We start from the raw sequence: 13,751 nt of genomic DNA, 5'->3' as shown, positions 1-13,751 counted from the left end.
TTTCAAAGTGTTAAATGAACCATAAAATCTTCCATTGGGGAACTGCTAAATATCCAAAAAAACGTGCTTTGCCAATTTTGGATACTCAAATGGTTTGAATTCTCTTTTGCTGTCCCACTCCCCTTCTTTGGGGTTGACGGGAATAAAGATGTCTTGAAGGGAGGCATATGGAGATAGCTCACCTCAGTGCTCTTGAGACTGCTCGTCAGAGGCCGTAAATGACATCACAGCACCCATCTTTGATTGCATCTTTGTAGAAAGAGTGGTATTGTAGACAAGGTGTCCTGAATTGTTGGAAAGATATTAGCACCCAATTTCCATCTATGTCTTACTGGATGGCAGTGTTTTTTCACATGGGCTCCTGTCTCTAGTCAGTGCTTTTACACTCACCCTCTCCACTGCAGCCTGAGAGATCTTTCTGGAACAGAGACACAGGTAGGTCAGAACCCTGCTTCCAAAACTCTGGCATCTCACTGCCTGCAAGAAATAATGTCAAGTACAATATCACCAAGCCCTCAACAAGCTGCCCCTTGTGTTTCTTTCTTGTCTCATTTTCCAGCATAAAAATTCTCCTACTGTGAACTTCAAGTTAAAGCAGAAGTGGAGGCATGCACCAGAATCAAAGGCCAACTCTTGCCACGACCAACAGGTAGCAATGGCAGGCACTTGTCAAGTATCACTTTGGGTTTCAAGACAAATGGATTTAGGAAAAGATTCTTGGAATTAACTTTTCTGTATCAGAGGAGCTTCTTTTTCTCTAGCTTTCCCATCTGTCCATTCATCCATCCTTCCACCCATTCACCCATCCACTTGTACATTCTTTCAACAGTTAACTGATTGCTTGCTCTGTGCCAGACACTTGAGTGTGGTGATGGGAATACTTTGGTGAACAACACAGTCCTGGCCTCACGGAACTTAGAATCTAGTAAGAAACTGTTCTTATTCCCCCAACATGCTGCCCATTGCCTGTGACCATGTAGGGTGCTTCACCTAGAATGTCGTTGTTCATGCATTCTATCTAGAAGACCCTTCCTCATTCTTCAGAACTAGTGAAGCACTTCTTTCTGAAGGCATCTACATCTCCCCTGAGCGAGAATGGGGAGTTAGACCCACAAAATATCAGTCAGACAGATCCACAAAATTTTTTTTTCCCCTTCACTGTCCATGGGACTTTGAACAAATCACGTAATGTCTCCAGGCCTCAGTTTCCTAAACTATAAAACGAGGAGAAGAAAAATCACTCATCTCATCTCACAGAGTAATTGTGAGGTTCAAATAAATGTTTAAATGCCTTACAACCACTGACATTCTGTTGATTCATCCATTCCCTGAACATTATGAAAAGCCTGCTCTGCAGGCCAGGCCCTGTGTTCGTGCTGGGGAGCCAGGTTCAAGTCAACCCTTCCGACAGGGAGCACAGAGTGAGCAACAGTCACAGAACAATTACCGCACAGTGTGAGATATGCGATGGGAGAAGCCAGCAGAAGTGCCATGGAAACATGAGGAGGGCGGGTTCAAACCTGAAAGTCACGTGATTTAAAGTAACTAGAGCAAACACCCATTTCGCACTGTGCACGCTGCATTGCTCTAACAGCGTTAAATACTTTAACCCATTTAAGTTCACATTTATTATCCTACTTTGAAGTAGGTACATTTGTTATCCCCATTATACAGGTGGAGAAAACTTCAGCCCCAGCTGATACAGCCAGTGAGTGGCAGAGCGAGGCTTTAAACCTTTCTTGCCCTTTATAAACAAAAGCCACGGGTGGGAGTGAGAGGGCATCACACAGGACAGTCAGCGAGCGAGAGGCTGGCACGACCAGAGCAGAGGAAGGTGAGCAGGAGGGAACAGGTCAGATCCCTGAGGGCATGCAGCCTGGCTAAGGAGTCTGCAGTCCCCAGGGCTTCTCAAAGCAGGGACAATGTGGGACAAGGCCAGGCCTTCCAGGAACTTGGATCTTGCCTCCCTTTCACCTCTCTTTCCATTCCTGGGGACACAACCACCCTCCTGGACACTGGCCTTACAAGGCTGACTTCAAACAGCGGCTGGAGACTAGACCACGTTTTGGTACGGGGGTCATAACAGTCCCCGGCTATGCTTGCACATTCTGACCTAACACATCTGAAAAGGTGTGGAGGGGGAGCAGCCATTCTTCTAGATATCTCCTTACCTACTAGACTCTTGGCTATATCATACAAAATTGCTAAGTGGTTAAGTGAAATCTTTTGCTTTTTGTCTACATGACCCTAAAAATTTGAGTATTTGGCATCATTCAGTCAATAATTGATTCACTTTGCCCTGAGCTGCTCTTTGCTAAGATTCCAAGCTGGGTTAAATCGATGGTCTCTTTTCTTGTCTCTCAATTAGGATTGCTTTGGGGAGTTTTTCTCTGAAAAAGCTTTTATTGACTTTTCCTAAAAGAGGAAGTGACATGTTGGATTCCAAATGAAATCCCTTTTCAGAGGAGCGGTGAGGTCCCCACAGTGAGTCCACAACAACCAGGAATTTGAGGTTGAAAGAGCTTGCAGAAGCCATCCAACCAGCACCTCTCAGATCTGAGGATCTCTGGAATCATGTGGGAGCTTCAGAGACAGAACAACAACAATGACAACGACAAGAGCAGAGAACAAATGAATCAGGATCTCTGGAGGAGGGCCCAGGACCCTAATTATGAAGTCCATACCCAGATGTTCCTATAGCAGCTTACATGGGGACCTCTGGAGCTGCTGGTCTGCCTGACAGAACAGCCTCCAATAATGGTGTAATTTTGGCACTGCACACATCTAGGGAAGCCCCTAGGGGCTGAAATCTAGCCTGAGCTCTAGAGGAAGGACACATTTTTCCTTGTATGACTGTCAGCTGGCAGGGTGTGCCTGTAAGGCTGTGTCCACACAGAGGGGCCACCTTTTCCTAATTTGCGTGAAAGCACCCTGCAGGCTCACAGAGGCATTGCCAACTGACCCCCATACTGCGATTATGCTGAGGACCCTCCTGACTAATGGTCGTATCAAACTGCTCCAGAGGCAGCCCATCCTGTTGTGGGAACCACGTGATTGTGAGTTCTGCATCTTCCTCTGCCTCTCTATTATCTGCTCGTGACCCCTGGAGCCCCACATATGTATCTAGTCCCTCTTTCCCAAGGGAGACCCTCAAGGACTTGAAAATAGTCTACATGCTCTCTTTAGTCTGGGTTTCTTGGTTAAAATACCTCCACGTCTTTCAACCATTTCCTAAATATCTGGCTTTGGCTTCTCTTTCCCATTTATAAAAGTCTCCTATTACTGGTACCTCACATGATGGACACTTTATTCATTCATTCACTAGTGCAGACACATGCCAGCAACCAATAGTCATTCAATAAATATTCACTAGGTGCCTACTACATTTCTACCTCTTCTCCAGCCTTTGGGGATATAGTGGCGAGCAAAATAAAACATGTCTCTTATCTCATGGAATTTAAAGTCTACTGGTAGGGGAGACAGATAACAGACAAGCTAACTAATGCGTAAGAAAGATAATTTCAGACAATGTTGAGCATCAGGCACCATGCGACGTATTGAGGGGTGTGGAGATGGAAGAGATAACATTCTGCAAGTTGTTCACAGTCTAGTGGGGAGATTCATTCAACCCCATAGTTCCTATCTGGCATGGTCAACGCTGACATCAAGACTTGTAGCAGGGCTATGGGAGTGTGGGGGGTTGCAGGGGGAAGACCTAGAGAAGAGGAGAAGAGGTTGCCCCTCTGGGATCAGGCCTCCTCAGTTACCCAGTTGGAGCAGATTTTCACTCTTTTGTCTTACATAACTCTGGTTTACTATGTTGTTTGTAAGGTCATACTGCGTAGACTTAATTTTAGAGTCTGTGTTTTTTTAGGGGGGAGAGAGTTTTCCATGAGAAAAAAAAATTCCTGTGTTGCAATTCCCATTTCAGTCTGGTGGGCCTTGGAGCCAAAATATTTTGTGCACTAACTACTAAGCTACGCAGAGATGTGAGATATTCGGCTCCTTCAGTCTGGTAGGCTTGGCAGGGCAAGCTCTCGGTAACAATGACTTCCTCTATACCATCCACAGTATAAAAACTGTGGCCTGTGTTTTGTCTTGCTCGTGCCCTCTGGGGCCAATTCCAGAGCCAAGCTCCCTTTGAAGTCTCGATGCCTGGACCAGCTTCACAGGCTCTGAAGTCAGATGAGAAATGGACCCATTATTAATGGGGGCAAAGCATTTGCACCCTCTTCACACAGTGTGGGTGGCATTGGGCTTCCACGGGATACCCTAAGGCAGAGTGTCAGAGTGCTCGGAGCTCTAGTGCTGGGCTTGGCACTGGCTTCTTTTGGGATCGGTTGGCACTGAGTGTCAGCAGACCAGCAACGCCTTCCCTGTGTTTAGCTGCTGAGTGACGAGAAGTTACTACAGACAGAAGATCAGCTTTGGGGATCATACTTTAGGACAGCAGATTCATTCGCTGCTTAATTGATTGGTTCACTCATTCAAACATTGACTAAGCACCCAGATTCTGAGTCCCTTCTCTTTTTGGAGAACAAAGATCAGTAAGATTCTAGTGGAGAAGATGGCATGTAAGGCAATCGGTGCAAAGCACAGTTATAGACACCCTGGAAAAAGTTTGGGGAGGTGAGGGTGAGGCGCAATGGAGGAAGTCATCAATGTTCCCTGGCTGGGGCTGGTCAGAAAAGGCCTCATGGAGGAGGTTACTTCGAACTGCAGTTTAAAGTGAACATCAGAAGCAAAACGGTGACAGAGGAGTCTGGGGATATTGCGCTAGCATCAGACACATTCTACTCTGTTCACAAAGTCTTAACCAAGCTTCCTGGGTGTCTTGCTTCTGATGACACTTTTGATGACACTGTTCTATTTAGTACGATGTCACAGAAAGGGGAGAGTGCCCTGGCCTTGTAGTCAAGAAGCCTGAGTTTGAGACGAGTCCTGGTTTCTCTTCTCTGGGCTTTGGTTTACTGACCTGTGAAATGAGAGACATCAGCAATATTTTATCATCTAACGAGAAGACAGGAACGGTGGATGGAGTGGGGGGCTCTGCCTCCCGCTAGGCCTCCCGTTGGTCTCCACGGGGCCCCTCAAAGAACAGCCGGGCTTTCAGAGCACATCTTGTCGCCTGTGATCCAATGACTTCTAAGACTCCTCCTCAGCTTGAGATCTCAGCTCCAAACTGTCACTTCACAGCTGTGTGACCTTGGACCCGTCCCTCCTTTCTTCTTCTCTCATTTCCCCACCTGTACGATGATGGGGTTGGACGAGATGATCCGGGAGTTCTGCCCCTCCTGGGATCTAAAGATCAGCCACGCTGGCTGAGTAGGCAGATTTGGTTATCAGGGGAAAGAAAAGGCAGTATTTATCAAGCGCTTCTGACTTACTGGGCCGAGTGCTAGCGGTTTTACATACATCACTTCATCTAACCTCACAAACATCTCTTGAGGTAGTTATTGTTTTTGTTGTCATAGAGATAAGAAAACAAATCCAAAGAGGTTAAAAGACTGGACAAAATTCTCCGGAGTGGTGTCGGGGAGCAGGAGAGCTGGAGCCGGGGTCCCCGCCTCTCATTCTGGGCTGTTTCTGTCATCCTGTCTTTGGTATCCCTCACTGTCTGGCTCTTTTTCTCAGATTATCTGTTCAACACAGTGGGCTTCTACACTGGTGGTCCCTGCTGGCCCAGAGCCAGCCTGGCTGGACAGTCAGGCCATAAACCCTGGGAAATGCAAGAGCCCTGTGTGAGGGATGCGTTTCATAGAAGTTGCCTGACTGGACAGACAGAAGGGCTGTGAAGTCCCACAAGGGGAGCCCTGGGCCCTGAGGCAGGGAAGCCTCCGCTTCCTCACATGGGGGCGGGGGAGCTGGCGTCTTGTGTTGGGAAAATAGAGACCATGGTCCACTCAGAACCACCCCCGCATAGGTATTTTTTCAGTTTTTGGAGCAGTAAATGTTATCTAGAAGTCCAGAGGAAGGAGATACAGCTAAGTGGAAAAAGCATAAGAGGAGTGTGCATGTCTTCACACATTTTTGGAGTGTACTCATGGAGCATGGAGCACACACATGTAACCAGTGTGAATGGGTATGAACTAGGAGTGTTAGTGCTGTGTACACACCTGAGTACACACAGAGGGCTTCTGTGTACATGACTATGTGAAGGAAGCCTATGGATTCAGGCACATGTGTTTGTCTTTCTAGGGGTGTGTACGTATAAGAAGAATGTACATTGTCTATGTGATATGGGTCTGTGTGTAGTTTGTATATCCTGGGAAAACACGTCTTCAAAACCTGGGTGCAAAAGCATGTCCATTATGAAGGCCTGCATTATTTGGGAATAGGAATCTGGTTTATATTTATTCTCAGCACCTTTAGCACCCAGGTAATAAGTAGTTCTTGTTTTGGCTATCGCCATAGGCACTGCACATAGGACAAGCGAGGCTGTCTAGAACAGGCTGTCCATTTTGGCCTTGAGAAAGGCCTTTGATTGGAACAGAGCAAGGCCAGGCTTGGATGAGAAGTATTTTCAGCCCCCACAGAGCAAGCTGAGAGCAAGCTGTGGAGTACGTGCTTTCAGAACCCCCGGACAGGACCTGGCATGTGCGGGGTCCCAGGATCACTGGTGACAGATCTCCATGAGCCTGGCGGGATGAGGAAATGAAGGAGGAACCTCAGAGGGTTCTGGACTGGAGAAACCCATGTCCAGCCCCACAGGTGATTCCTGGGGCCTAATCTTCCTCATCATGGACCAGACTTGCTGGAACTGACTGCCTTCTCCCTGCCAGAGTAAGGATTGATGAGGTAATGTCTTCTCTGGGCTTTGAGCTCCTTTGAGAAAGTTGCTGTACAATCATAGGGTGTTATTACCACAGGGGACACCAAAAGGTCCCTGGGATGGGGAGGTGGGTGTTCCAGTCTACAAGGCCTTGGGGTGTCTACCTGCTTTCCTGTTCGCTCCACCTCAGGCTGCCCAGGGCCTTGAGCAAGTTAGAGGGGCCTGAAGTCATGCTGAAGGGGCCCTGGCCAGGCCAGTCTCAAGCAATTTTATGCTGCCCATCTGCCTGCAGAGGTGCCTACGTGTCCATGGGGGCTCTGATGTTTTGAGGCCCTGTTCCCTCTGATCATAGGGAACACTTTCTGTCTTATGGAAACCTCCCTGAGGAAGTGTCAGCAAACACCTTCATCGAACCAATTTAGTAGTTAGCCCTGAGCTAACTACTGCCAATCCTCCTCTTTTTGCTGAGGAAGCCTGGTCCTGAGCTAACATCTGTGCCCATCTTCCTCTACTTTCTATGTGGGATGCCTGTCACAGCTTGGCATGCCAAGCGGTGCCACGTCCACACCTTGGATCCTAACAGGGGAACCCAGGGCTGCCGAGAAGCGGAACGTGCGAACTTAACCGCTGTGCCACTGGGCCGGCCCCTGACCTCTACATTCTAGGTGTATAAACCGTGGCCTGGAGTAGGAACCAGCTGCCCACAGGCCACAGTTCAATTAGGTAAAATGAGCATCAAATCCAGCTTCCTCTGAGTCGTGTGTCTGTGTATTTTCCACCGTGCTCCCCTCTGACAAAGCCTCCCCACGCGTTCAAGGTCCTGCTGCATCTCCTTCACTCTCTTCCACCTCAGCTTTGCTTCTCCTTTTGTGGCCTGTTTGTCATCCCTGCCACATTCACCCCTGCCCTCTCCATCACCTTCCCAGCCAGAGAGGTCCCCAAAACAAAGGAATGAACTCTCTCAACTTGACAAATGTCACTCCTCCAGAGAAACATTTGCTTCCTTCCCTCTGTCCCCCACAGCCTGCGGTGCCTGGTTTCTGAAAGTTTTCAGTGTCTTCATGGCAGAAAAGTGGGTTTCTTTTTAAAATTTCCGTGTTTTTAATTGTCACAATGAAGACACTGAATTCGTTCATTCTCTGACACTTACCCACTGGGGATAGAAAGGTCAGAAGGGGAGATCCTTGTCCTCAGAATCCCCGAGTCTATGGGAGGAGGCAGAGGATAACATATGATAACACTTACTGAGCTCTTAGTGAATGCCAGGCACTGTTCTAAATGCCACGTGGGTCTCAGACCATTTAATTCTTACAACACCTCATGTGGGTGAGTACATCTATTACCATCACTTAGCCACTCCAGTCTCCTGCTTTCTGACTAAATGTGTGACCCAGCGTGATGGGTGCCAGATAGGCACACTGGAGCACGGGAATGGGAGAAATGGATATAGCTGAAGAGGTCAGGAGAAGTTTAGAGAGGGTGACAATGAGCTGGATCTTGAAGCCCAAGAAGTGGGAAGACCATTCCTTGGGAAGGAGGCGGGAACAGTGTGTGGGTCAGTGCCTGGTATCCAAGGCTGGGCAGCCTGGACGCATGGCAGGATATACTGTTGGCAAAGGCACCAGAGCTAGGTCAGCAGAGCCCTGTCTGCCTGCCTGGGGATTCGTACCCTGCCTGCAAGGAAGGCGATGTCGGGTAAGTCAGTCGGTTCTCATTATTTGCAGTAGGTATGTTCTATAAAGTGACCGAAGACACTGAATTAGCAAATATGGAACCATCATCCCTAGGGGAAACACAAGATTAGGACTCTGTGAGCCTCTGGTCACAACATTCTTTTTTTATGTGTTTTTGCTTAAAGACATGTTCTTTAATATATACCAAAGATTCGTTATTATTGAACTCACAGCCACCAGCACTGTAACTCATGCCGAAGGAAGCTTACATAGTTCCTCTGTAAGACACATCATAGCCTTCTCACTCTTAGGAACATTAGGCAGCACTTCCACATTATGTTTGAGGGCCATTTTATACAGGGCAATCACCAACAAAAAGCACAAAAACGTGAAAAACATGGCACTAAATAGACCACAAAAAGGACATGTTCACAGTATGAGAGCTGAGACTAGAAGGTAGAGTTTCGTCTTGTTTGACTCATCTGGGAACATGGCATTGGGGAAGGAGACGTTTCACCCCTCTGCGCATGTCCACAAAGGACCATGAAAGTGCCGTGGGTGTAAATTTGGCGAATAAGCAAATTCACATTTACAGAATCTGCAAGAAATGAGCATCGACTAAAATCAGCTGGGTTTTAGGGATTCTCTCACAGAAACACAGAGGCTGTTTTACAGTAGTCTCGGCCTGCCTAACCTCCAAAAGTACTGGGAGCGACAACCTGCCATGTCCTGTCCCCTGGAACCCCTCCTATCTTCCTGCAGAATTTACCTCTAACCAGTGGATGGGATTTACGGGCTGGTTTCCCTCCATGGGAGTTTCCCCTCTGCTCGGTCTTTAGATCTTTGCAGCAGCCACAGGAGGCGTCCTGGGAAAGGGTTGCCCTCCCTCGAAGGAAAGGAAACTGAGGCTCAGGCAGTGAGCCGGCCAAGGACACACTGCACCTCGGAAGCAAAGTTGAGAACAGAGGCCGCAGTCCTGAGCCGTGCGTCAGGCTTCTTTCCAATTCATCCTCATGTCTTAAATATTTAGTCAAAGTGATGCCCTGAATGTGAAATCGTTTCCACTTGCATAGAAAGGGGGGTGCAATAAAATGAATTTGCAAAAGAAAAAAAAAAAAGAGCCACAGCTATGTGTCCTGAATTCAGAGTAGCTGCTGCTGCAGTGTGCTCCCTACCCGAACAGGCTAAAGCACCAGCAGCTACATTATTGTTCTTGGAGACAGAATTTATTTGTATCCCATAAATATCCCAACATCAGAGCTGTGGTTACCACTAACTGCTGCTGTTTTAAATAAACTTTGGATCTGCAGATTTTCATGACTACTGAATATAGCGCTCTTACATTTCTTCGTAGAGCCGCTTCTTGTAGTTCTTAAAGTTTTGGAAATATTTCAAAGAATCCCTGACCTCAGCTTCTCATACTTAAGCATATGAGAGTAAGTTATATTTTGCCTGGCTAGGCCATCTCACTCAATTTCTAGCCAACCACTCCTGGGTGGAGACATGCTGGTAGAGCAACTGGGGAATTTTGGAATTGCTCTCTTTGCCTCATTTTTCTGTTGTGGCAGGAAGGCTGTGGGATTCTGGGTCAGTCTGAGCACTTTCACCAGTGGGCACAAGGTGCTTTTGAGGTCTGGTTCCCCCAGCTCTCTGGCCTTTTCCCTTCTTCTGCAAAAGGGGGGTAGAAACCGCACCCCGTCTTCCTTCCAGCATTGTCTGGGGGGATACACACTTGAACGAGGTTGTGAGAGCACCCTGTGAGTTGCAAAGTGCTGTCTTGTTTTGACTGTTAAATAAAAACTCAGTTACTGGGTCTAGCAAAGCTGAGGTTATCTTTTTGGAAAATGACAAAAAGAACAACATCATAGCTTAGCAAAAGCAGGTTCTGTTCTCTGATTAACAAATAAAATTGTGAACCATAACAGATGGCCTTCGGTTAGTTTATCAAGTGTTATTTGGAATTTATTTTTAAATCATGGTAAATGTGACCTTGGGATGTACAGATAGTAGAGATGGCTTTGTACATAAATACACACAGTCACACTTTGCATATATGTGAACTCATACATGTGTGTTCCTTTTTGTATATTGAGAACTACCAACATGGAACATATATACTAAAAACAGCACTTATTTTTATACCCATGTAAATTCTTGAGCCAGACTTATGAATATGTAGGCAGTCCGTGTGAACACACATGGAGTTTTAATACAAACGTTCCTACACATATACGGCTTTGAGTGCTCCAAAGAAAGGGCCCATTGTCTCAACTAGGGGCAGAGTGGGGAACCCCCAAGCAGGAGGGTCTCGCCCCAGCTTTTCCAGGGACTTGAACTCTGACCTTATGTAAGGTACTTAATTTCTCTGCCCCAAATTTCTCCTGTCCAAATTAGTCCCTTTTACAGAGCTGTCCATTCATATAGGAGCTTTCACCCTCTCCCAGGAGGGAGGCCACGCAATCACAGTCACACCCAGTATTCATCTCCTTCTTGTCTTGAACTCTTTAACTGACATGTGGTCCGAGACAATTCCACGGTTGCCCTTTAAAGATGCCTGTTATCTGGGGGGCTTCAGGGCAGAGAAGTTGGAAGGGCATACACCAGACTAGGAGAAAACCCTCTCCCGCCTGTTTTCAATAACACGAGGAGGAGCTCGGTGCCGAAATGGAGGAATTTCCTCAAACGTCCTCTGCTCCAGAATGATCCCTTTTACAAACCTGGCTAAGAAAACATGGACAGAGGACTCTGGGAGCTTCATGCCCTCCTGGCCCCACCATTTATCCAATTTACACTGATCAGACCCACATTGGCAAAGGAAAGCCTCCTCTTTCCTTCTGTTTGTATGAGTTACTCACGGGGGCAATTGGAAGGGATTGGATTTCCCCTTGGAAATGCTGGTATTTCCATGATTTGAAAAGTCTGGCTCAATTAGAATAATCTTCAGGCACTTCCTCTCCTTTTATGCAGGTAAATCATGGATAATTTAAAAGCAAAAGAACCTTTCGGACCATTGGGCCTGCCTCTTTCATCTCCTCGCCCTGGTAATTGCCCTTCCATTGTGAGACCTCCGTGGTTAGTTGGGAGGCTGATTAAGAGGTGAAGGGGTGGGCCTCAGAGAAGGGAGGGTCGAGGGCCACCACACATGGCCTCTCCTTCAAAGACACTTCCTCTGCAGCAGGTATGTTAAATACCAAACCTGAGTCGGGTTACGCTCTCAATTGATGCCATATGATCCCAAGTGCCCAGACAAAGGCAAGCCATGATTAGAAAGTTCAAGACTGAATGCTTCTGGGGGCAGGGGGTAATCAAGTGCCTGGAGATGGGGAGGGAGACGGCAGGGCGAGCTGACAGTGGTATGTGGCACCCCCCAAAACATGTTTGCAACAAGAGAAAATTGTTCTTTTACCTCGGCTGCCCACGCTTCCATCTGGCACGCGATGAAAGCCCACTTTGCCCCACTTTCTGCAGTGCTGTGGGCACGGGATGAATCACGCGGAGGGTGCTGTTTTGACTTCCAGCTTTAATTAGGCATGTTTGCGTGTTCTCTGCCCCATCCACCTTGGAGAGGGGGATGCGTTGTTGTGACTGTGGCGGGCCGTGGAGGGAGGCGGGATTCCAGATGTGCCCAGCTGGGAAAGCGCTCCAAGAGCAGCTAGGCTAGCCTGCTCCTTCTTATGGATGGAGAAACTGAGGCCCTGGCTCACTCAGTCAGTGGTGTCCGAGAGCCCTGCTAGAATTCAATGTCTAGACCAGCCCCACTTCAGCACTTCAGCTGTCCTGGAGGCGGAGGCGAGGCATTCAGCCACAGCTCCCTCCCTTGGCTCCAGCCCCCTTCTGCCCTGCCCTGGCCTGCTCATGCCTCACCAGCCTGCAGCAAGACCCAGAGGCAGAATCTGAGACTCGCTCCAGAGCTTGAGGGCCTCTGAGGAGCAAGCAGCTAGGTGGGAGCAGGCCAGAGGCCATGGAATAGGCCACACGTTCTCAGTGCCTTCACAATGGAAAGCCTGGGGCAGAGAAGGGAGCTTGGTCAGTCAGGACGCTCCATGCTCCAGTTCTAGCTCCGCTGGGCACTTGGTCAGATCCACTTTGGAGAAGTCTCTTTCCCACTTGGATCTCATTTTTCCCTTTGTACCACTGTGGGGGCAGAGCTAGTGATCTCGAAGGATCTGCAAATGCTCACATTCAGAGTCATCTATAAGGTACATGCAGTTGAACCTACAGCTTTAGCACGAACCCTCTGTGGTGACTGCACAAAAAGGCTGCAAGACATGAGAAAGCCCTCCCTGTGTGAAGCGCAGCCCAGACTCGCTGCAGACATGGGCACCAAGAGGGAGTGGGGAACGACAGGTGGAGAGCAGAGTCACGGCCAGCCTGGTCCAGACCCAAAGGTCTCCAAGGACAGACCCTCAGTGGTGGGAACACGGAGGGAGGCCTCGCGGTGGGTGAGCACATGGCCAGAAAATGGCAGCAATGGAAAATGGAATTCGATGAAAACCGATTCAGTACATATTTCCTGGACAACCTGCTAGGCAGCAGTTCCTGCTCTTAAACAGACAAAAAGTCATGCTTTCTGATCCTCTTGCTTCATCTCCAAAAATGCTGGGAACCAGCAAAAATCCTGATAAGTTTCTGAGTCCCTCACTTGGTTTTGTTCTGATTCTTCTACTACTTCATACAATTTCTACATCAGCTTCGGCTCTAGACCGAGTGCAGGCGGAGGGCAGGGACTGTGTCCGCTCCTGGAGCTGTCTGCACAGGTCTGGCACAGGCTAAGCAGTTCCCTGCACAATGCTTGTTGGACTGAATTGAAGTTGGCCTCACAAGTAGGTCCAAGGGGTCTCATTTTACAGCAGAATATGCTTTGGAGACTGAGAGCTTCAAACGCTTGCCTCGTGAGTTATTTCCTGTGGGACGTGGACCAGGGTCTTCCATCTTCTGCCTTTCTGGTTCCTCCCTTATAAAAAGAGTGTGACCCACACACTAGGAAGCACTGTGGCAATTGTCCATGATAAGAATACCTGCCTTTCCCTCAGTACATTCTAATGGCCGGGTTCTGTTATAAGCACTTTAGATGCATCATTTGCTTTGATTATCACCACAATGCTATGCGTTAGTTACTATTACTGTTCCCATTTTATGAGTGAGAAACTGAGACACAGAGGGGCTAAGTGACTTACCAAGGCCACACAGCTGGGAAGTGGCAGAGCCAGGCTGTAAACCCACGCAAGAGTCTGGTGTCAGAGCCTGTGCCCGTGGCATCTCCATGCACTCAGCGCCCAGCCGGGGCCTGACACACGGAAGGTGCT

Source organism: Equus asinus, chromosome 6 (genome assembly GCF_041296235.1).
Source record: "Equus asinus isolate D_3611 breed Donkey chromosome 6, EquAss-T2T_v2, whole genome shotgun sequence".
NCBI classification, from domain to species: domain Eukaryota; kingdom Metazoa; phylum Chordata; class Mammalia; order Perissodactyla; family Equidae; genus Equus; species Equus asinus.
This window is presented reverse-complemented; position numbering follows the sequence as displayed.